A 26,161-nucleotide genomic window follows, 5' to 3' on the forward strand; every position below is an offset into this window, starting at 1 on the left:
TGGTGTTTTCTTGAACTGCCTCTCTTCCTTGTTCTACTCAGAAAGGAACCCGTCCACCTTGGCTTCAGTTTGTCATTAGTGAGTGTTCCACAGATCAGCGTTTTCTTTTTCAGCTGTGAACTGCTGGTGCTATGTTTTGAATCAGGTAGCCCTGTCTTGTGACCTACATTGGATTCCAGCTTTGCTTTTAATAGGAATGCAGAGTTCTTTTCAGAAGTTGATGTCATTAATGTAGACATAGCTTGAAAGCAGCTTTTTAGTGTCAGTACCTTTCTTCACAAAGCCTTTATTTTTCTCTGATTAAACTTGGTGCAGAGACACAAAGACTGGTTCAGCAAACTTGTGCCAGGACACCACTTATTGATCCAGATCCACAGGTGATATAAAATGACATGGCTACATTGACTTCAAAGGAACTACATTAATTTACACCATCTGAAAATATGATCCATCATTATTATTTAGTTTGAAAAGTGTCATAAAATCTTTTAATTAAAAATACATTAAAAAAGTAAATTAATGTCATGGTAATGTCTCTTGCCCTGTGGCCATTCTGCTGATAGTATGGTATGGACATATTTACAGGATGGATAGGCCACACTTACAAGATGCGGGACTCTAACCTGGGAAGCAGTGAATCTGAAAAAGATTTGGTGGTATTGGTGGATAACCAGCTGAACATGAGAGCTCCCAGTGTGGTGCAATGGCCAAAATAATAATAATTAAAAAAAAAGCTAATGCAATCCTAGGATGCATAAACAGAGGAATCGCAAATAGGTGTCAGTAAGTTATTTGGCACTGGTGCAACTGATGTCCAGTTCTGGTGCCTACAATTCAAGAAGGATGGTGATAAATTGGAGAGGAGACCCATAAGAATGATTCAAAGAATTGAAAACTTGCCTTATAGTGATAGACTCAAGGGCCTCAAACTATTTAAGGTTAAGGGGTGACTTGATTACAGTTTATAAGTACCTACATGGGGAATAAAATATTTAATAATTGGATCTTCATTCTAGCAGAGAAAGGTGCAATGTGATCCAATGTCTGGAAGTTGAAACTAGGCAAATTCAGACTAGAAATAAGGCACAAATTTTAAACAGTAGAATAATTAACCATTGGAACAATTTACCAAGGGTTGTGGTGGTTTCTCCATCACTGACAATTTTTAAATCAAGACTGGATGTTTTGCTAAAAGCTCTGCTCTAGGAATTAATTGGGGAAGTTCTATGGTCTGTGTTAGACAGGAGGTCAGACTAGGTGATCACAGTGGTCTCTTCTGACCTCAGAGTCTATGGCAGACTAAATGACAGTTTATCAGAAAGAGCTTTCAATTCCTTGAAGAAAGTGGCTGTTATAATTATGGTTTTGCAAAACCCTCATTTGACTGGTGTATAAATAGAAATATATGGAGAATTTGTGTTAAAATTACTGATGCTATTAGTTTCAATACACTAGAGACCAATACCTACAGAACCCATGAGGACTTAACTGATTTGAGACTTGAATTGTCTAGAAAGTCAGATTTTCTGATCCCAGATCGGGTTGTGCACCTTGTTGACAATGAAATCTAACTAAAGGTCTACACTGTACACTCTTTTCAGCTACATGCCTCCCAACAAAAACGTAAATAGCTGTGTACATAATGAGGCACTTCTTAGGTAAATAGAGTAAAGACCCTTCTGAACCTTGTACGTATGTACCCTACACGTCTCTACTCACTCAGGCAGTGCCTCCCACAGCTACATTACTATTTTAACAGTGTCCCACTGCCTCCCCCACACTGCCGAGCCTTTCCCTGGTACCTCCCTACCGACAGCTTTGTTCTCTGCTGCATGTAGCCACACACCGCAGTGTGGACGCAGCCTGTTTTTTGTTGTGGGGTATAGTTACACGTACCCTACATGATACTGCAAGAAGAGTGCTGTGTAGTCGTAGCCTAAGAAGATGAAATATGTGTCAAGTAAATACTTGATCTGCATAAACCCAGCTCCAGTGTAAATGTGAGGGGAATTCTAGAAGCAAAAATGGGAAGATTTTTGTGCTAATTTGCACACTACTTCCTAGAACAGGGGTGGGCAAACTTTTTGGCCAGAGGGCCACATCGGGGTATGGAAATTGTATGGCAGACCATGAATGCTCACTGCGGGGTGGAGCTGCGGGGGTGGAACCTGCGGATGGGACAGTGCACAGAGCCACCTGGCCACACTTCTGTGTACTACATAGAAGCCAGAGGGAGGTCATGCCGGCTGCTTCCTGGGAGCCGCACGGAGTGGGACAAGCCCTCGAGCCCGCTCCCTGGCAGGATCTGAGGGCCAGATTAAATGGTCTGATGGGCTGGATGTGGCCTGCAGGCCATAGTTTTCCCACCCCATTCTAGAACGCTCTTCTTCCGGAAGGATTATTTCATAAGGATGGGGCCATCCACGTTTTTTCAACAGATCAATTAGTTTGACTATGCTTACTGAGGCCCTGATTCAGCAAAACACTCAAGTACATGCTTGATGTTCAGCACGAGTAATCCTGTCCCTACTATACAAAGCACTTGAGCACATGCTTGTTTCCTATTGAAATCAATGGGACCATTCAAGTGATTAAGTTTTTGCACATGCTTAAATGTTTTACTGAATGGGAGATGACATTCTTTTTGACAGTATGAGTGTGGGAGAGAATCTACTCTTCTACAGTAAGACTTCTAATCAATCTATATACCTCTTATAAAGTTCTGGAAAAACATAGGTAGCAATGGCTAAGAAATAGAGATTGGAGAGTAAAAGAAGCAAAGTAAATAAGATTGAAGAGTTAATAGAGCTTTTAGGAGTGGCACATAGCTACATCATCATAGGAAGACTACTAATTTGAGTAAAGTTGCTCAGATGTATGAAGAAAAGGAGTACTTGTGGCACCCTAGAGACTAACAAATTTATTTGAGCATAAGTTTTGTGAGCTACAGCTCCCTTCATCGGATGCATCCGATGAAGTGAGCTGTAGCTCACGAAAGCTTATGCTCAAATAAATTTGTTAGTCTCTAAGGTGCCACAAGTACTCCTTTTCTTTTTGCGAATACAGACTAACACGGCTGCTACTCTGAAACCTGTCAGATGTATGAGTTTTTCCTTGTGTTATGCTGGCAGACCAGGTGCCAGGTCATGCCAACTTCCCATGTCTCAACTGAACATTGACAAATATATCTGTCGGCTCACCTGTGTGTCATTATTGCTAAAATACGTATTAGAATTAATAAGACTGTGTTTACTGTTTAGAATTTATTGAATGCTTGTGATTTGCTGCATGCATTAATCCCATTTATAATATTTCAGTCACCGTACAGGAGAAAGACATTAATTAGTGTGAAAGGCTGATCTACAATGGGAGGTGTTAATCCCTTCCCAAAAGGAAAGATCCATCAATACCAGGTGAACTATTTTGGGACACTGCAACTGGAATTTCCTTACACATCATCAACAAGAGGACAAAAGCCTTTGGTGTTCTGCCCACCGCCTCTTGAAAATGAGTCATGCAAGTGAATTTCTCCTATCAGTTGAGTCGGCAGCTTAGATGGCATGGCAGGAGGAGGATAAAACCCCTAATAAGAACTAACTGATTATCTTTATGCTGTCAGGGGCAAGATTTTTCTAGGGATAAGCAAGAGAACCTCAGCTGCTTAGCCTGAGTAAACCTATTGGTGTAAGGGACAATCCATCACAAAGATAAGCTCACCTGGATGGTGTGATACAGCGGAGTACCGAAGGGGACTGTCTATGACTCCATGTCAAGCCTGGTATAGGAGTTTATATTGGATTATTGGTTGGTGAAATCTAAGTACAGAATTCACAACCAATTTGGGGTTTGTGTCCTGCTTCCTTAAAGTCTGCCTTGAGGTTGGTACTAACACTCTTGAGTCACTGATTGAGTTGAGTGTTTCCTTGATGAGGACATCAGTAAGTAATTTGTATTAAACTCATGCCAAACTTCAGTAGTGCATCGCCCAGGTGGTACATTACAAATATACACAGATGCCTTTTGCAAACAAAATATAGTAGGTTTAGGGAAGTGCTAAAAACCTTTAGAGAAAAGGCAGCAGGAACAAGATCTTACATCTCAAAGCTGTGCTTGAAACTATCTGCTCTACCCCCCAAGTACTCACCAAGGTTAGTGGATATATACTGTAGCTAGTTAATTAAGACATCATGCAAAGAATGCTGTAGTAAGCAGTCATTAGAGATCCTCTCTACAATACCCTCTCCTTTTCCTTCAATTTACCCTGCTAGCATCCTTTTCACAGCAGAGAAAAAGCAGGAAGAATATTGTGTGAATATGAGACCAGGGATGACAGTTGCCTCTGAGTGTAGCATAGCTCTGAATTTATCTCCTTTAGTAAAAAAATAAACAAATGGATACAGCCCACACAGCTCCTCTCTGGTAAGAAGTCAACATAATTTGCTTTCCCAGATTCTTTGGAGATTTTAGACAAAGTTTCATTCAAGTTGGACTCTTTTGGGGCATTAAATATTTGACAGTCAGAAGATAAAGATACCCTTGACTGCTTCTAACTCTGTAGTTTGTGGAATATATATACAATAATGCATAGGCATAGTAATGAATAGGAAATATATTACAATATGTAATATATATTATAACATTATAATATTATTTATTGACTTTTAAGACCTGACAATATGCTTGACGCTGTACAAGACTCAGGTATCAAGACAGTCCATTTCTGGGCAAGATTAAACAGTAAGAGGATGTCTATAAGAGAGAGGGTACCTGATAGGAGAAGACAGCCAAGTTGTTGACTGTTGTGGATTCACACAAGGGTTGAAAGAGCCAGGCACTGCTCAACTTAAGTCCTTTTGTTTTGAAGACATAATTAGGATTTCAACAGTGGATAGGCCTTGTTCCAGCCATTTGCACAAGAGGAAATTTATCCACGCTCAGGTCTACAGTGCGCCTTTCCATCCCCATCATATTCAGGTACAGTACCTTCAAGATGCAAGCCAGCAGATACTGAATTGGATGGTTCAGAGACATGTAAGATACATCTACTTACTTCCAGCTTGGGTACACATACACATGCTAGCTTTAATCAAGCTAGCATGCTAAAAATAGCATTGTAGCTACAGCAGCATAAGTAGCAGTTCAGGCTAGCCACCCAAGTGCAATCCTTTCCAAGGCCCTAAATACCTCTTTCAGAGGCTAGACTACATCACCAGCTGTGCCACTGCAGCTATGCTGCTTTTTTTAGAATGCAAACTCAACCAAAGCTAGTGTGTGAACATCTACCCGAGCTGGCAATTACACCTTCAGCACCAGTGTACATATACCCTCAATCTACATTTAGTTTTAGGGAAAAAACTGTGAGTAGTAAAAACAAAAGAAATTCCTCTTTTCAGTTGCCATTGTAGCACTTTAAATTGAGTGTCCTAAATTTGCTTAGTTATGTTCAGAATTTAGCAGTAAAATATATTGTTATTAAATATAATATTCAAATATATCTACAGCGTTTTGGCACCTCAGTAAGAGTTACTTTGCCTTTTGAACCATTACTGTTCTATTGTTTAGTTGCTATTACATTAATAGGACGTTATCGTCCTCCGATCTTTAAAAGTATATCTTGTTCAAAGCTGATCCTATGTGCTGCAGATCACCTCTAGTCATGCAGTGAATACCCTCAGCTCCCATTGGGTTTAAAGGCAATTGAGGATACTTACTGTTAAGCGCTTCATTTAATGAGCTAAACAAAGGACGCCATTTGCAGCACACAACAACATGTGGTGATCCTACAAAATACAGGAACTATGCTACACATTCTTGAATGCCACCTACTGGCAATTTATCTATTACATATTTACTTATATACAGACAGCAGTCATTTGTAGAACACTCCTGTAACATTTGGCACCTCACAAGATGTGTTCAGTGCCTTACAAAGACTGGACCTATAATTACTGTGCTTAAAATATGAGTTTATTATTAAAATATTCATATTTCCTTAATATCTAATAAATTATTTCCGTATTACTTGGTCTTTTAAAGATCATTTTAAAAATACTTTAACATTGAATTGCCAATTAAAAACATTATGTTCATTCTTAAAACTAATTTGAATCTTCTTTTTCACATTCTGCTCTCATTTACACCTGCTTGTTGTATGGATGCTGCTCTTTTTTAAACTTGGGATTTCACAGGTGTAACTGAGGACAGAATTTAGTGTATTATGCTCCAGGTATAATAATTTTCCTTCACTTTTTCTAATTTCTGCCATTAAGATGGACATTTGATTAATCACTGAGATAAAATGTAAAGGGAAATTTCAGGGACAGGAAAATGTGCAAAGTTAAATGACTGGCAACAGACTAAGCTTCCATCTACTCCTCTGTTACACAGCTTGTAATTATTTGCTCAGGTTCATATGCAGAACTGGCCCTTAAAATTTCTTCCCATCCTGCATGGGATTTCCTGCCCTGTGAGTTGAATTCCATTGGACAACACTGAATTCTTGTAAAAAGACACTCTTACAGATCAGTTAGAATATAAAGGCTACACATCTGCACTCTGTCATGCTGAGGAGCTGTAGCAACAGTCCTTTTCCAGATGCAGCTGCCAATTGCAAATTACAAAGTGAAAAAATTACCATTTGTCCCAACCCAGCATGGTCCTGTCCTATTCCATAGTCTTCACCCTTCTAATGCTGGATGACTGGAGAAGAAAGCATACATTTTTTTGTAGCCAATTCTCACTTGTCCCTTGAGAAACATCAATCCTGGGCCCAAAACAAAGCTATATACTAGAGATCTAGAGAAATATCATACAAACAGAAAACGTGTATTTTATTCAGCATGTTGCGATTAGCACACATGAAAAATATATATGTAATATGTGATCACAGATCTATTACAACAAATAGAATAAGGTCCTGATTAGAGCTGGTCAAACAGTTTCAGTCAAAATGGTTTTTCAGCAGAAAATGGTGTTTTGATTAAATCTTTCACATAAGAATTGTTTTTCACCAAAAGTGTTTATAAGGGGGAAAAGAGCCAAAACATTTTCTAACCAACTATACCACTTGCTTAACTCTATACACGTGAGTACCCTAGAAAAATGCTGTACAAACAATAAACGATAAGACAAGGTTCCAAAGATCTCACAATCTAATTTTAAGACAAGACACAACAAATAAGTTTAATACACAATGGAAGTTAGGAAACTGAAGGTAAAAGTCAAAACATTTCTCTGTTATATGCAACAAATGTGCAACTCAAGTGTTTCAGCTGAATTATAATTTTTTGTGTTTTTTAATGCACTTTTCTAAGTTCCAATTTTTATGTATCTATTCATTTTAGCTCTTCCTTTTACAGGTTGTTACTGTAATTTTACCTTCACTTTTTCACAAGTTATGTTTTGTTAGATACCTGCCTATTTATACTGTATGTTATTATTTATATCTGCTTTCTGTCTTTTTCAGTTCTATTTTAAAAGCTGCTGCATTTGCTTATTTCCAGTTTTCTTTCTTTATTAAACCCTCTATCTGAGATGAGGCTTGAAAAAACAACTGGAAACTAGCAAAGCATTTGTATTAAACCACTGCTTTGCTAGCTTCCAGTTGTTTATTTTTAAGCCTCATCCTATTTCCAACATTATTTTTAGTTATTGTAACAAGCCTCAGCTGTTGTCTATTTCATGTCTTTTAAAAAAAATTTAAACCTCAACATATTTTATATTTCAATTTTAAATCAAATTGGAATAACTCTCTCTCTCACTTTCTCACACACACACACACACACACAATACTGTCAGTTCCCCAGCTACCCCTTCTTTCTTCCAACTTTTCCCTTTCTATTGTCCAACTGCTGTTCTTGCCCTACAAAAATAGACGAGTGCCCTTAAAAAAAGCACCCAGAAAAATAAAATACCCACTTTCATGTGGTGATGTCATTTGGGTTCCCGAGGTACTTCAGGAGCGCTCCCTTCTGATGTGCTGCCTTTACTTCTTCCTAAAGGCCCTGGACCAAAGCCCATTTCCTTCAGTGAACTATGGATTAGGGCCAGAGGAAACTGGAAATTGTTAACTGTCTGCTTCCTGAGAGGGTCGGGGAAAACACAAGACTCCCTGACTCTGAATCCAATGCCAAATCCTCCTGGCCTACAGTCATAGTGCAACAAAACATGATGAAATATCATGATTTAGGGCATTATCTGAGGTCATCAGATGTTTTGCCATTGACTTTGATGGAAGCAGGTTCAGGCCTAGAATGAATGAATGAATGAAAAATGTACATGGGAGAGAATCTTCTTATAGCAATCCATAAACACAATCTTGAAATTGTTTTTGCAAAATGGGGGAGTGTTATGAAGCATGGAATCATCTATGAGCTTTATAAATCAGCCTCACTTTGGCCAACAGTACTTTTAGAAACCTTGCCAGACCTCTGAATTTGAGTAAGCATATTAAAGATGGATTGTGCTTATTATAATGGGAGCTGCAGTGATCTCTATAGTTAAGGTGCATAATGGTTTCCATTATAGTCTAATACAGTCACACGTGGCTTTTTGTAACTTGCCAGGTTGGCCTCTATCTGAACATGATTTGGAGGAGGGAATGGGACTTTGTTTGTTTGTTTGTTTGCTTGCTTGCTTGCTTATTTATTTATTTATTTATTGCAGGAATATACAAATTGATATAGCCCTTTCTGAGGACTAGGAAAGTAGGGGAGGAATATACTTTTCCTACAATGAAAAAAAAAGTTGAACTCTTTTTTTAAACGAATGGGCTTAAAAACCTGACATTTGCCATTGAGATATGTTCACCAAGGAGAAGTGTCTTTGAGTATTCCCATAAAAATTGGAGAGAAAATCCAAAAGCAAATGACATAATATTATTATATGACATTATTTGTGAAACAGTATGTGATCATGCAATTAAAGCTCTTACTGTAACGCACATATACAGAGACAGAATTAAGGTAGCATGTTCAATACAGCAGGTTGAATACGTGATACAATTATTTGTAAATTATATTATCAAAAATTAATAATTTATTTGACCAACTATGGAATACATCATTCATCTAATAGTATAAGACCAGCTGTGGTGTGCAACTTAACTTCTCTATTTAAGTGCTTAAGTGTAACCTTAACCATCTCTGAACATTATTTTAAAAAGTAATATAAACAAAAGGGAACAGCTATACATCTGGTCATCTTCTCGTTAATATGCTCTCAATGCATGGCTTTTTAAATATCACAAAATGAAAGGATCATTTTTCCAATTCAGTTCTTAGTTTATCTTTCAAGTTCCCTCTCTGCTTTTAATTACCTTTGATGGAGTGGTAAGATTCTTTCCAGAGAACTGTTTATATACTTAGACTGATATATCATAAATGTGAAATGTTCCGCTTGAAGCAGCATTTAAACTGTAAGGACACATCACATTGACATACACTCAATAATAACATTTCACAGCTTTTAACTAAGCTGATAAGTGCTTTTTTTCCTCTGAGATAGCTGCCTTTTCCTGCTCATGTACTGTTTTTGCCAACAGACTGATGTCTTTATTTAGGGAGTTATAAAGAATTGCTTGGAGTCATGAGCTGTTTCAAAAACTAGCCATTGAAGGAAGGCTAAAACCTACTCAGAAGAAGGATAACGGCTTTTCTTTGGGGATCGTACAGCAGGATACTTACATCTATAAAAATAGATCCTGCAATATAGTTTGCTACCCATATTTCACAGGGAACCGTCATTCTTTTTTGAAAAAATTACTATTGAAATTGAAAATTATGAGACCAATTCTGCAATCCTCCTTCATTCAAACTGGACTTTTCTACTGATTGATTTATTGATTTATTTTTATTGTTACTGAGTAAAGCATACGAGTAAAACTGGGCCCTAGAAGATACAGATTTTTCTTGCAAAACTCCCCTAAGCTACAGTATAAGTATGTGTCAAATCAGCTCACAAAATTTCTGTTAATAAAGAAACAATAGAGAGAATCACGTTTCCCTACAATGTCTTTTTGTAGCCGAATGCTAGAATTTAGGGGGGGGAAACAACAAGAACACTATAATTATTATTAAATAAGTTATTGTCTTATTCAGCTGAATGGAGTGATTTAAATATCAGCCATAATGAGCTGTTTGCAGTTTATTCTTAAAATGTAATCTATTAATTGAGTAAAGTGTGCCTTTAAGACAAAGCCTACTGTAGGAGGTGGTGCAGAAGCGTTTTGCCCCAACAAGAGCTCCAGGTATCCAGTGTGTCATAAAATAGACACAATGGGACAGATCCTTATCTAGGGCAGATCCAGCTCAATCTTTCCTGGATCACAAAAGGATTGTGATCACTGTGGCGTCTTTCATCTGGGTGATACATGTACTGCCCTGCAGAGGGCCTGTTCTGGCCACTCCATGGGGAAGTGATGCTGTAGTGGCTGCATGCACTCACGTAAGTGTTGTAAGAACTATATAGCAAAGGGGAACAAGTCAGCCTTTAGGTTGACCTACTCATATCCATCACACCAGGCCCTCAAAGGTTCTGGAACCCACATTGCTTATCAAAATAAGTGATCAATTCATAAATTAATTTTTCCTCATAAACTAACTGTGTTCCACTTGTGGGAGGACTATGGGGGCACATCCAGGGACCACCATTAAGTAGGGCACAGGATTCCTTCTTTTTACTCCTCAGCTTCAGAACCCTGATGTCTGGGAGCAAACATCCAAACTACACAGGATTCCAATTGTAGATATTTTATTAATTGAACTAAATAATTAAGCAAAAACATAAAATACATATAAACATATCAAACTGAAAGTGAATTAATATCAAGTCATCATGTTAATGTAAATTCTCACTTGATTAAAGCATATCAAGCATAACAATTCCTTATAAGTTCAATGCAACAATTTGTGAAGGAACTAATCTTTTTTTTAGCTATCAGTACCCCAAATAACAGGCCATTATCAATCTCAATGCCAGTCAATAAATTTAGTTTTCAGCCAACTGGCTAATACAGAGATGGTCAAATCACTCCCAAATTGATGCTAATGTTGACGCTACAGTTCTGGTGCCAATTCAGGTAGCCCGCCCAAACTAACGATGGTTAGGTGACACCAAATCACATCTCCCTCCCGAAACATAGGGTTACAGTGAAACATTACAATACAATTCAAGATCACCCAGCTTGTTACAGTTGATGTTCAAATGACAAATTTAGGGGGAAATAACATGATTGCTCAGAATTAAATATAAATTTATTTTTTATAAATTAGCTTTTATAAAGCAAGGCTGTTTAACTTAGGCTATTTTAAATGTTTGAGAAACTATTCTGTATGATCCATTCTCAAATATATTCTGTTATTCTAGATACATACACACATAGACATACTTCCTCTACTAGCCACCTCTTGGTGTTAAAATCTAGTGCAAGAATACTGTGGTAGAGGCATCCTTCCTCCAATAAAATTATACAGGATGTGATTGTTGTGATTACGTGGTGTTGGTCCTGCTTTGAGCAGGGGATTGGACTAGATGACCTCCTGAGGTCTCTTCCAACCCTAATATTCTATGATTCTTGCACTTTCATTCAACTTCAGGAAGCTGGAAGATAGTTGGTCTTGTTGGATCTGATGTTTAATATTGACACATTTGCTGGCTGGCTGGAGGTTACTTGCTTATAGATGTCAAAGGTAGGATGTTGCATGTTGCTGGATTTCTAATCCTGGTGGCCAGTCAGGAGGTGGCAGAAGCACAGACAACTTTGTCAGGCATGGTGGCATTGCACAGGCAGAGAACAGCAGCCAATGGCCACAGCAGCATCCATTGCAAGCAAACAAGGCAGAAGCAAGCAAGCCAACAGACAGTTTTTGAAGATGTTGACCTGGGTTGTTCCTCCCCCTTGAAACTCCTCTCAGGAGCTTCTGGTGGAATCAGAATGGGACACTCCTCTTCTGAGGTCACTGGCATCACCCATTGAGGTCCAATTAGGTCACCTTCAGACAAATGAAGCAATTCCCTATTCTAGAAACTTTTGGCTCAGAAATTTTACAGATCCAAAAATAAACCCAGCCATTCAGCAGGTCTGTAGGTATTTTGAGACATCAAAGGTCATGGATCAGTCTACAGGCATTATCCGAACTATCCTAAAAAGTCCCACCTCCCAAATAACTTAAAAAAATGCAAAGCTAATAAAAAGTTGAAACTGAAATCATAGGAACACACTGATCATACATTCACTTTAGCCATGCCCAGAGAGGGACAGTTCCTGTTTTAAGAGAGATGCTTATAAGGTCCCCTTTATACTTTGGCTCAACTTTGAACAACATTATTTGTATACAAAATCTGGAAGAAAGGTTAAACTTCTAACTCACTCAGAGTAAAAATTATTTGTCTCCTAAAATCACAATTCTGGGATTCAGTTTTTATACCCTGGCCGTTCTGCCTCACAGTGCAAAGACTTAATTTGTGCTTGAGTTCTGCTTTGTGGCATAACCAGGTGAAGGCTTGTTGCATTTTTTTTTCTCTGCACATGCAAATAGGACTAGGGACAATATGGCCCTAAGAATTTAAGTCAAGATTTAGCAGTAGTAGATGGCCCTGATTCTGTATTCTATATTCTCAAGTCTTTTATTGACTGAACCCAGATTTCTTCAACTTCTAGTCCAGTAGCAAAACTATAAAACCATCTTCCACTATGTCTGATTTTCGCTAAAAGAGATATTTTAAATTTGAACAATTTACCTCTACATCCAACCACTGAAGGTTGGAGGCCCATTGGAAATTGGAGAGAGAGAAATGGAAGATAATGGAAGGAAACTAGAGCTGATTGGGTTAACAGAAGGAGAATGGGAGATGGAGGGAATGAAAAAAGGGGAAAGAGAAGAGAAACTTCAGGATATTTTGGATAACCTAAAAGATCCATCCAAATGTTTGAGAGGGCTGGAACTGGACCTAACCTTTCTGAACCTGTGAAACATTTGAGGTTTGTTCTTTGGTAGTCATGGCCTAAGCAGGCTATAAAACTAGCTCTACTTTTTCCCCGGTGCTCTCTTCATCTCCTATTTGAAGTTTAACATACATTTCTTTATAAAGGAATACAAAACATTAAATCAGGGATTGTAATTTACACATTTTTTTCTGATGAAAAGCATAGATAGCTCATATCAAAAAAGTTTTCTTAATTGGATACTTCTGTGGTATGAAGAATTTGGTATGATTATTCCTAAAGTTTCGCTTATCACAATACAGTCTTCAGATAAATAAAATAACAACTTGCCCACCTTTATAACAAAGGATAAACACAGAGGTAACAATGAATTGGGGATTTAGAAATTGTGCTAAATTCATATGGTAATGAACAGCTGTGATGTTTTCGTGACTTACTTGCTAAAAAAGATACAGTCCCCAGGTTTGTGTGTTGTCTTTGAAAGCTTGCAAGAATTATCACTGTAGGCAGACAACCTAAGATGATTTTAAATAATCTCCCGGTATGATGCAGAGTACTTTTGGGCTATATTCCAGTATGGTACAATGGAGAATGTCTAATATGTGGTCAAGTTTTCAGTTTTTTCAGTTTTTAATGACAATCTTCAAACACCAGTTCAGACATAAACCAACAAACCACTTTGCACAATGCTGTAGTTAGATTTTAATTTTATTTGTTTATTTATTAATTTATTTTGCTAATTGGTTGCTGAACTAGAACAAATTGAGCCATCTGCTAGGGAACTGTCTTCTGAATTGCTTTGTTTCCTCAAGTGAGCCCTGAGAATTTGGGAACACGCTTTTTAAATTCAAATTGGTTGAGACACTTAGCCACTGACTCTGGAGATTTTGCTTTTATAATATGGGAGCTCCTCCCTCCCAATCAACTTTGCCACTGGTTCCATCAGTGCTCGCCTAATATGCTAGATAAATTCAATGCAGGGAAAGCACTGTTTAAAAACTTTGAATAGGAAGTAATGCAATGCTCCATATTTACAGGGTTATGGAGAATGAGAGAGGCTGAGGTAGGGTAGATAATATCAAAAAATCAGATGATCCCCTCTACTTTATGGACTGGGTGAAAAAACATAAGAAAAGACTCTAAAACCAATGGAAAGTATGGGATGAGTGCAGCTCTGGGGTCTTCCTTCCCCAAAACTTGTAGAGGCCTCTTAGCATGCACATCCCAAAGCTGATGTCCCATGAGTTTGTAGAGCAAAAAGGGAGGGGCTTAAAGCTTGGGAACATCCACTCTGTGTAACATGCTCCCTATCAAATCCAGATTTCCATTTGCCCAGGGGGTACTGCTGTATGTTACAACAGTAAAAGTCCCTCAAAGGCCTCTACTTTCCTCAGACAGGGCCCAGTCAAACTCCTATTAAAGTCCATTTGTTGACATCCATCATCTTGACTTCAGTAGGAGGTGGTTTAGGCCAATAGGGAAGACGCCACAGGGAAAGAGTCCTTGAGTGTGAATCATGGGGCTGGGGAAAGAGGAGGTTAGACAGCAGGTAACATACTGCACACATGTCCAATATGCACTGCTTGTGTCTCCTCCACAGGCTGTCATGACCATACTTCTCACCTTTTCCACACGACTGAATCCCTCATCCCTAATGAGACACAAATGCTGTGAACTTAAACTTGCAGATTCCCATCCCCCCTTCTCCATTTTTTCCTGTGGGACAATGTGATTTGGCTCTTTGAGCTCTATATTAGAGAATAGTCCCATGTGGAAATCAATGTTTACTTCCTCTGAAGTGGTCTTCATTAAAACTATGAAGCAAAAACAATAATTCGGTTTATTTTATTTATTCTTTTCTTTTCTTTTTCACTAACCTACAGGAGAATGTGATGATTCTCGTATTATTTTTCTGGTTGTAATAATTTTGTCAAAGGGCTGTAATAGTGGATAACTGAGGGTGATTTATCACAACTGATGGTTAGTTCTTTCATTGTGAGATATGCAACACATTTTGGTAATCTTTTTGATCATTTATCTGGTGATGTCTGTAAAATGGAGCTTTGATTATGGAGGAATCCATGTGGAAAGGGCAGATTTTGGACCGTTCAGTTTTTTGGGACAGTGGTCCTAATTGTTGTTTTTATTTTAGTGAATGTATATGTGCTCAGAGCCTTGCATGGACACTCTTTTATTAATGAGAAATAAATAGATTGGATTCTACAGAATAAGAAAATCAATGTGCCAGAAAAAGACCACATGCATTGGTATCTGTGGAGGCAATATGAAGGGGATGGTTAATAAAGGGAATAAGGAGGTACATAATATTAATGTCCAAATAACATGTTACAATCCTGCTATGCTACCTTATTCTCTACTCAGATGTAACTCCCATTGAATCTAATATGAGTTTTGCATGCACAAGATCTAATGATAATGCCCATTTTTAAACCAGCTCATATTATGCAAAAGGGAATCTTAATTTTATTTTCAATACCTAGCATGATTTTTACCCCACCTCTTCCACTGTTTCCATCAATCCCTTTTTCCTTTTAATGCTAAAATTCACTGAGGCCAAGAATTTAACAAGATTCAAAAAGGGACTGGACATTTCTATGGGTATTTAAAAAATATGAAGTTATAATTAATGACAACAACATTTTGTGGAAGGGATATTGAAGTGTCATGCTTCAGGTTAAGTCAATTTCTAGCTACTAGACACTAGGATAAGACCTAATAACAGAAGAAGATTACTCCATATCTGTATCCTGTAAGTTTCTTACATCTTCCTCTGAATCATCTGGTGCTGGCCACTGCTGGAAACAAAATACCAGACAAGATAAACCTTTGATCTTATCCAGTTTGGCAATTCCTATGTTCCTAACATCTTTAAGGAATGGTGTTTTTATTACCTGGCACCCTGGCCAACCGATTAATCTCGTTTCTAATTGCCTAACTCCCTAAAACTGTTAGTAGTTTGAATTGTTCTAAACATCTTTTGGAGGACTATATTTATGTGATTATATAATGAATATTTGATGATCTATGGATATTGTATAACTGTGGAAAAATTATAATCCTAAATAAGATGTTGAACAATAATTACAAGGGCCAAGGATTTGATTAACAGTGTTAGGGGATTAGAAATGAGAATTAAAGATGGCCAACGGGTGGGGGTAAATTCAAGACATCAATATACCTTTAAAAAACACCACGTTTTTTAAAAGATAAAGAAAATGATTGGACCAGATATTTCCCCCAGGAAACAATCTACCAAGAAGATGTAAATCTATCAGAATGTAGTCTCTCAAAATGGCTAACTAGGTCTTTAAAAGGACAGGGCATATCTCAGGGACACAATCTCTGATACAACGTTGGAGTTAGTAGTAAACGTCTCTGAATTGCTAGTGAAAAGACTATGCATTTTTTGTCATATTTAATAGAAAATACGAGAAAAAGAAAACTTATTTTTGCACAGTTTTTCAGGAGAAAGGGCCTACATATTGGAACAACGTTTGGAATATATTCTGTAGCACAGCTCTTCTACTGTTTATTCAAGTTAGGTACAAGGTACTTGCAGTCCATATCATGTTTTCAAAGAACTTCATTCTATAGTATGTCTAAAAGAAGCATTCAGTTTAGATTAGATGAAGAATAATTTGTGTAATGTGTCCAACATTTTTTTTAATGGAATGTCTTCTCTTTGGTATAAAAGTGGAACATGTACATGGATGGCTTACTAACTCCCTTCTTCACACTGGTGAGCAATTTCTCACATGAGTAGGGACACTGACCTCAATGGAACTATTTATCTGAGTAACTGCTGATGAAAAAAAGACTTATAATCTGCCCCAAATCTTATATTGGAGTTTTTTCTGTGATTCTATATAATTTTGAAGCATAGAACACATGCTGAATCTTTGGTATGTAGTAAGCCTCTTTTTATTTACAGAGAATGAATGGAGAAGTCTTCTGATTAATTAAAAAGAAGAACTTTAAAGAAAAAATAGAAATCTTATGAAGTAGTAGTTGTTGTTGTTGTCCATGTGAGGATGTAGTGTTTATTTCTTAAACTGGAAGATATGCTTACTAAAAAGCATTCGGAACACTTATGGATATGGAAAATATGTTTTAATTAAATTCTAGGGACATGTCCTTGGCTGGTGTAAATGTGTGTATCTGTACTGCCTTCAATGGAGCTATACTGATTCATACCAAAAAAGGATCTCCCCCAAAACATTCAAGTTCTCTCTCTTGCATTTTACACACAGACACACACAGACACTGACATGGCCAATAACTGCTTCTCCCAACAGAAGCAACATTTCTCAGTGATCTCTGTGGTATTCTGGCCTCTAGTTAGAAAATATGACAGGCAGAGTCTCTGTATGATTTCCTGTGTGTAATGTTTATTTGGGAGTCAGAACAAATAATGGCAAACTGCTTTGAAATTAAACCCTGCTGCTTTCCCATTTTTTACATTTTGTTCTGATTCCATATTTCCTCACAGAGTACACTAAAAGCTCTGTCAGGCCCTCTGATATGGAGGTGCAGAACTGAATGAATAATCTGTAAAATCAACTACTGGGTCTTTGGTGAGACATTACAATTGCATATGGACATTTGCAGCCACTTGATTTGACTGTATAAGATATTGTGCAAGTTTTTAATGTAATGTGAACAAACCTTTAGCAATGAACGTCTCCAAGAAGCATAAGCTAGTTGTAAAGGAAGGCCGGTGGTTAGCATTGATTGACATTTGCCTTGGCACATTATTCTGTGAAGGAATTAGCCTGTCAATCAATAAGAAATTAATTATGATTAATTTAAAGTGATCTCACCAATTGGCACTATAGATTTTTGATAGAATTGAGAGTTACTGTACATGTGATCATTGTCCAAGTACCACTTTGATTGGAAAGTCTACACCCAAAACAGAAAGACAATTCCTCCACTATGTTCCAGTCAATTGGTGAAAGGAAAACTGTGAAGTATAAAATGGAACGGTGACAGAACATGGGATCCAGGTTACTAAGCACCACTAATTATGCCAAACATGTACAAAACAGGAGTGACAGACTCATGGGTGGCAGCGAATACCAAAACTCCCCCTGGAAAGAAACAGTTTTAAATGATGTCCAGCAGGCAGAAGCAGAAGTGGGACAGAAGCTGTGATTTGAAATTAAAATTCAGCAGAATCCTCTCTATCACCTAAGAAGCCTGAAGTTGCCTGCAACTAAAGAGAGGATATACCGGGCACCCTGGCAGTACCTTTAGGCAACGCCCGAGGCCTGTAGTCTATATAAAACACTGTAACATACATGAATAACTTACTTATTATTTGTTATTATTCCATCTAGCACTACATTTTTTGTGTACATTAGTCTTGTAAATATTTGTCTTTCTACGCATCATAACCCAGGCATGGTATTTCTGTAATGCCTAATATGCCAAAAAATAGATGCTTTTGGTGGAACCTTTAAAAAGATTATAGTTTCATAAAGTAATTATCTAAAATTATTATATGTGTGAATTTCTATCTGCGTCTCCTATCAGAAGGCTTAATTTTGGCTGCACATATCCAGGGAACATACTGCTGTATCCCTGTGAAATCAGTGATTATGCATGTGTAGTGACAGGTGCTTGCACATAGGAGATTACAACTGAGCTCTAATTTGTTTCTGTGTATTCTTTGCTAATGAGTAAATTTGTAAATGTGCATTATCTATGAACTAATGAGAGTCACACAAGTCATTTTAACTGGGAACTGCATTCTTTACAGTTTTCAGACTTATAAACCAAAAACTGTTTCTTGCAAATTTTGGGCAGTGTAATTGAATCTGAAACAACCAGGCAAAAATTAAACAATCAGGCAACTTCACCACTTTCAGGTGGTGAGTGGCAGTGAAAAAGGACAAGTTCAATGTATCTAGGGTCCCTCCTGACAAATAACTAAACTTCTTTAAGCCCCCACCCAGAAATGTAAACTAAACACAATCTCCTTGGTTTCTCTTAACAAGCAGTAGTAACCACTCTCAGACTGTATACAAACAGGGGAATGTTTATTAGAAGAAAGGGAGCATGGTCATGGCATGGGAAAACAAAGCAACAGAATGTATATTCCAATAAAAAGCAAAATACTCCTCCTCCCCCAGTAACTCTTGCACTTGTCCATCAATCTCTCTTCACACCTGCTAGTATTTCCTAACTTTTCAATGCTAGACTTTGCATCTTTAATGAATTTCTTTTTACCTAGGTTTCTTTTTTGCAAGTAATACATATTTATATTGTATCTAGGCACCTATACTGCTTTGTTTGACTCAGGGGAGGGATGAATATTAACATCACAATGCAGCTTTTATCCTGAAATGTTCAAATAGATAGTAATGCAGCAAATTAAATTGAAATTACACAGATTGCTGCTGCCATGTTATTTCTGAAAATACAATTTTCAGAGAAGGTAATTTTTGGAACGATGATCTCTTTGATAGCAATACACACCACTTTGGATTAAACTGGGTAAGCAAAGTAACTGACCTATGGCCCCATGAAAATCAGCAAGTTCAGAGGAAATTCAAAGCATGCCAAACAAGCTTGACTTATCTACACAACCTTAAAAATGTTACAATGCGGGGGTAAAAAGCCAAACATCAGTCAGGAAATGTCTACTCCAGATATTGGAAGTGTAAACAGCTATATTGAAAGTAACAGAAGGCTATTGCACTGTGTAGAGCTTTATTAGATTGGATCTTTTTTAAAAGTTAATTCCTTTGCAGTCCATGTGTGGAGAGTTATTTTAGAACAAGTAGAGACCGATATTAAATGGAAGTTTAGTGTCAAATCATTCTAGTTTTTGGAATGCGAATACATACGTAAGTGGGAAGAAATAATTCAGGATTGTAAGCCTAACTTTTCAAAAGACACTAATGATTTTGGGCACCTTAAAGAGGCCTGATTTTCAGTAACCAGTTGCCCACAATCACTAAATGTTTTTGAAATTATAGGCCCTAAAGTTTTGGGTTTAAATAATATTTGTCAGTCAAAAAGCAATGCCTTTTTACTATTTCTATAGCAAAGGATCTATCAGAGAACAGGATGGCAAAAGGAAAATAAGTGTTATTGTTCAAGGAGTATTCATTCTTCTAGTTACTTTCTAGAGAAAACCTGGACTACATCTGTGGAAGTATAGCTAACCAGACATATAGCATCTGATCACAACTTCTGACTAGCCACTGAGCCCTGGGTTTGACAGCTTTAAACTCTCAAAAAGGCCAAGACTTGGTTGTGGCTAAGTTTCTTGTAAGGAAATGAAAACACACCTTGAAACTTGCAAAATAAAAAGGACAATAAGGATATGTCTGCACAGCAAAGAAAAACCTGCAGCTGGCCCATACCAGCTGACTTGGGCTCACAGGGTTTGGGCTATGGGGCTGTTACATTACTGTGTAGACTTTCAGGCTCAGACTGGAGCCAGGCCTCTGGGATTTCATACTGGAGTAGAGGGAGTGAGAAGTTGGGCATGGACTTGACCTTACTGAAACTAGAAGGGGATGTGGTCTGGTGTACTGTTTCCAGACAAGAAAAGGAGTACTTGTGGCACCTTAGAGACTAACCAATTTATTTGAGCATAAGCTTTCATGAGCTACAGAGGAAATACAATGTATTTTCCACTGAATGCGTCTGATGAAGTGAGCTGTAGCTCACGAAAGCTTATGGTCAAATAAATTGGTTAGTCTCTAAGGTGCCACAAGTACTACTTTTCTTTTTGTGGATACAGACTAACACAGCTGCTACTCTGAAACCTGTTTCCAGACACAAATTGCAAAAGTAAAGTCTCCACATGGTTTTTATTTATTTCACTTTTTAAACTGACTAAAAAGGACTCCCACCCACATGCTGTAGGTACCCTTGACATAACTTAAAAATACAAGTGCTACCATTAAGAAAATCCACTATAAATTCTCCTTCTATAAATCCTTCTCCTTGCAGAATTCCACTTTTCCACTTACAATCCCTCCCCATTTTTCAATGTCTGGTCAGGAAAAAAGAAGTTCTGTAGTGAACTCAAGAGAGCACAGAGTCTTCTCTGAAATAAACACCTGCATCTCTGCAGTCAGGCAGAGCCCTCAGACATAGGCTCAAAAACTAGAGGGACAGGGGCTCTGCTTCTGGTTCCGCACCTGGGGTCCCAGCTGCCTGCCCCGTGCCAGGGGCTCTGCTCCTGACCCCCCACGTGGGTCCCAGCGGCTGGTCCCATGCCCAGGGCTCCAGTTCCTGGCCCAGCACCTGGGGTCCCAGCTGCTGGCCCTGCACCGGGGGCTCCACACCTGCCCTCAGCTGTGGCCACTGTCTTGGACCCCTTATCCTTGTCTTTGTCCCCCTGTCCCGGAGCCACAGCCCTGCTCCCAGACCCAGTTCTGCAGGGTGGGGAGACAGACTAGGGTAAGAGGGGTGTGAGGTAAAAAGGAGGCTTTGCAGTTTCATTGGCTTTCAGCACCCCCACTATAAAAAGTGTTCCAGCTCCACTGCCCTCAGAAATGTAAAGTACACCCAAAATAAAGCATCATAGTTACACACAGGACAGTATGGGACAATCTTTTCTTTATTGTTGTCCTAAACTATGTTGTGACAGTTAAGATCACTGGGCTTGTGCACTGTTGTTGGGAAGAGCAAAGGGTGGGGCCTTCTCCTTCAAGGTGCCATAACGGGGACTCTGCAATGCTTTATCCTCAAGGCTCATCAACATACTTCTAAGGCATCCCTCTTTCATGACAAGGCCAAAGAGCTTGGAGCAGAGTCTCAGCTGATGTAAATCTGCATAATTCCATTGAAGTCAATGGAGTGATACTGATTTACACAAACTCAGATTCTGGCCTCTTAGCTTTTCCATTTTTTGTTTTCTCCTTACAAGTTGTCACAATATGGTGTCCCTTCACCAGGGGTCCCCTGGGTAAATACCAGCCTCATATGCTGCTAATGCTTTTGTATGTATTGGAAAGGATGTCGGGAAGGGTTAAAGGTGTGAATGCAGAATGAAAGTTTTCTTTACAGGCGACGAAAGGGTGAAGGGGGAGGAAAGAAGAAAAGAATGGGTTAACTTGATGTTCCAGCTAAACCCAAAGATAAGGAGCTGACGCCAGCCCAAGGCCACTGCCCACACTCACTCTGCTACCTGCCAAGACAGAAGGGGGGGGAACCCCCCCCAGCCAGCCGTGGGAAAGGAGAGTTGTTGAACGAAATGCAGGGTCCACGAAAAGGAGAGAGACAGTGAAGGACAACACGGGAAAAACATAACTGTCTCACGGCCCTGAAACCGGTGTGTTTTGGGAAAGCTGAAGAAGCCATGGAAGGCTGGTTTGGACTGGTACACAGAGCATGGGGAACAAAGGTCTCTTAAGGAGATGCCCCCAAAAGACCCCAGGACTTAAAACCCTCCTGGGAGCTGAGGCAAATTGGAGATCAACATCGGACCTGAACTATCTGTGCACTGGACAAGAACTCCCGTCTACCCTTCCCCCTCTTCTTCTTACCAGCCTCGGGTAGTGCGGGTGGGAATATGAAAGTGGGTTAGGGCTTGGGGCACTAACACTTTCTTCCTTCCTCCGAGTGACGTGAGAAACCCCGCCCCCCCAGCACTCTCCGCTGTTATTTTATTATTTTTTCAATAAAGCTTTAAAAACTCAGTTACTTGGTGTGCTCCGTCATCTCCTCCCCAATCGATCCTGTGGCCTCAGCCTGATCACCTGACACCTCAGGCAGATTGGAAACAGAAATCTGTCACAAAGTTTCTGTTGTTTGTTGTTTTAAAATATGCAGGGTGTTAGGATATTGGGGAGGTTTAAAAGAAAATATCTGCTCCTATTCTTAGATTCAGTTGGTCAGCTGTGATTTTTTAGAAAAAAATCTAATAGTTTTGAAAGGCATAATGTACTTTACACAAGAACCTAAAATGTATTTTTCCTTAATATTTAAATATTAATGAAAAGAGACACAAAAATATCATTTAACATCCCTCTGAAAAGGATTCTCTGTCAGAATGGTCAGAGGATTGGGAGTAATTTGGTGGGGAGATATGCTGTCATGGATTTGACAGGATGTCATGTGTCAACACAACTGATCTAGTTGTTTGACATAATACATTCCTTCCCCAGAATTCTTCCAGTTATTTGTCAGAATGTATTTCCTCAGCAGAAGTCAAACTGCTAAACTTATTTTACCTTTTAACAAGAACTATCCACAATGCTGCAGAAAAACTAAAACTCCACCATGGAAACAACAGCAGGGGACAATAAACCCAATTTTACACTCCGGTTTGCTGGATGTAACTGTGATTAGGGGCGACCATCAATGCTGATTACCTCGCTACCTGAAGTACTACTGTTTCATGCAGTCATATACAGGAAAAAAAAATCTATGACTCCTTCTGGGGAAAAAATGTTGCATCATGTTAAATCTGTGTCCCGATAGAAGTGATGAAAAATGCAAAGAAAAGGCACAGTCCCCATAGTGCTATTGAAGGGTTTTTATTAGCTTGAAATATCTACTCCTACCATGTTGTGAGTTTTGTTCTCAAGAATGTGATGAAGCTTTGTGTCTAAGTAAAAATACGCATTCTCTTCTGCCCTCTTTCCACTCTTTGCATCACTGCATACTCATGACACATACTCATAGTCACAAAGAGATTTCTAGTTTGTCCTGCTTCAGACCAAGTGCCAAGATGTCAATGAAAATAAATGACATGTTGGACTCACCAGAGTTGCTTTTCTTTCATCCAGCTAAGACAGATACATTGTTATTTCCAGCTGGCGCAGGCCTCAGCTGGTTTGACCAAGAGGCTCCTATTTGGCTCATTTGGTAGGGCTATGAAGATGGTCCTGGTCTGACTCAGCAAGGCAGGGCCCCCACTAATTGGTTCAGTCCATTATATTATGGCAGGCATGTGGCAGGCATCATCATGTTATCTACAAAAATAGGAATCATATTTTTTTTCTTTTACTTAGACATGGGCCAGCCCGGATTTCAGGCCTCAATCTCTGCATACAGTGTACTGAACGAAAATATTTTTCTTGGCATTACAATGCATCAGTGAGCAGATCACTTCAACTTTTTATTTTCAAAAGATTAGTTACTTATATTTATGTAATAATTTATCTGCTTCCCAGTTGTGCTTCTCTGGACCTCATAGAATAGTATCTTGTTATGTAAGTAAACTCATTAAAATCAGCATGAGCAGTGGCAGAAAGGAGGCGCCCCTTTAGTAAAGCTCTATGTTATTGTGAATGTTTAATATAAATAAATATATGAATAATTACATATTAAGTACATAAAATAATAATAATACTTATTATTATTAATAATAATAATTAATAAACCTGATCATTGGGGCTCTAAGGCACTACCAGAATGTATAGCTTTACTACTACTATTAAAATAGCATTACTTGAGGTAGACAAAGCTATCATGGTGCCAAATTCTGTCTTCAGACAAGTGCACACATGCAATTCCCATTAACTTCATGGGAGATTCTGCACACACATGGGAGAGCAGAATTTGGCCTATAATTATGGCACCCTAGAACTTTCAGAGTATATCTTTCCTAACAAAACACTTCCCTTTCCACCTCCTTCAGTTTCTCTCTATCACTCACACCTTCACCACATAAAACTCGTATTTATAAAGTCATACCACCAAATTCAAGTGATGTAGTGTACTCTTAGCGATTCTAGTTTCATATTATTTATTGAATCTTTACACCTCACTCTGAATACATGTAAATACATTTTATGATGCTAGTTATAATTTCTCTTGTATGGGCTTACACTAATTAAAGATTTTCTAACTCCTGGGCCATGATTTTTTTTTTAATTGAAAGACCTTTGTTGCTCTAATACTATGAGACAAGTGGAATCACCTAATGTTTATATTATTGATTAATCAGCCAGTAAAGGGATTAGGATTTAAGATTGTTTAGCACACAAAAATCCATATTTATTGTGTTAAAACAGATTTGTAGACCTTGTTTATCAGCTATATCCAAGGTCAGCCCTCTGGGATTTATGCAAGCTGAAATGTCTATATTATATCTGAACATAAACCAATCTGTTAAGAAGAATATCTAATGATGGTGACACAAAGGCAAATAGTTTTAGCAAATAACAGATCAGTAACTGAAAGAAGCCACTTATACAAACACTTGTAAATTTAGAAAAGTGCCCAAATGTTAAATAAATTGAGTAAATAGAGATGAAAATTGGAATGGAATCCAATTTTTGGCCACTGTTTTCTTTACTTAATGGATTTCTTATGATGTATTTATTATGTAATTTTTGTGGATAAAGAATTTCATTGGCTTGGCCAGTAAATTGTACATACAGAGAAATATTCCTTGTGGCTGTTCAGTATGGAATGTCCTGGCTAGCGTGTGAGTATTGCCAGGAGCTAACTGAGCCATTTTGCCAGCCAGGGTGGCAAATATTTTTAGCACCATACACACACACACACACACACATACACACCTCAGCGGCCAATCAGCAGAGCAAAAATGACTGACAAATTAGAATGGAGACAAAAAAACCCCAAAACATACAGCTGAGTGGCACAGCAGTACAGTGTTCCCTGGACGAAGGCTCTGAGGACAATCACCCTGCTCACCCACCCCTAGAACCAGTCTTGAGCATTTCTCCACTCTGATGGATAGAATATGAGACCTGCTTGAATGTGTGTATGTGTATATATATGTTTGTGAAAGAGAGAGAGAGAGAAAGAGGACTCATTCTGTATAACTGTTTTATTAAAGAAATAACCTCCAATATTCCATTAGAACTGGATGAATAATTTGTAATGAATAATGTATTTGGTGGATTTAGACCTTTTTTATATTTGTGAATTCTCTGTTAACAGACTGATTTTTTTATACATTTGTTCTCTATTTGCAATGATTTGATGTATAGCTTGGGCAAAGAAAGTGTCACCTTGCAGATTGCAAACAAACTATTCATTATATATGCATTATACCAATGTATTTGGTATTCATCATTCAATGTATCTGCTTTGTGACTGGCCAGCTAAAATCTTGTGGTATTATTTCTGTCCCTTGATTGGATGGCCTAAGTTTTATAACTTGGAGGAATGTCCGAACAAATAATTGGGACTTTGGTTTACTGATGGAGAAAGGGAGTTAGGGAGAAAGAGTTAGCGGCAGATAAGTGCAGTAGGATA

The sequence above is a fragment of the Dermochelys coriacea genome, chromosome 3 (assembly GCF_009764565.3).
Source record: "Dermochelys coriacea isolate rDerCor1 chromosome 3, rDerCor1.pri.v4, whole genome shotgun sequence".
Lineage (NCBI taxonomy): Eukaryota > Metazoa > Chordata > Testudines > Dermochelyidae > Dermochelys > Dermochelys coriacea.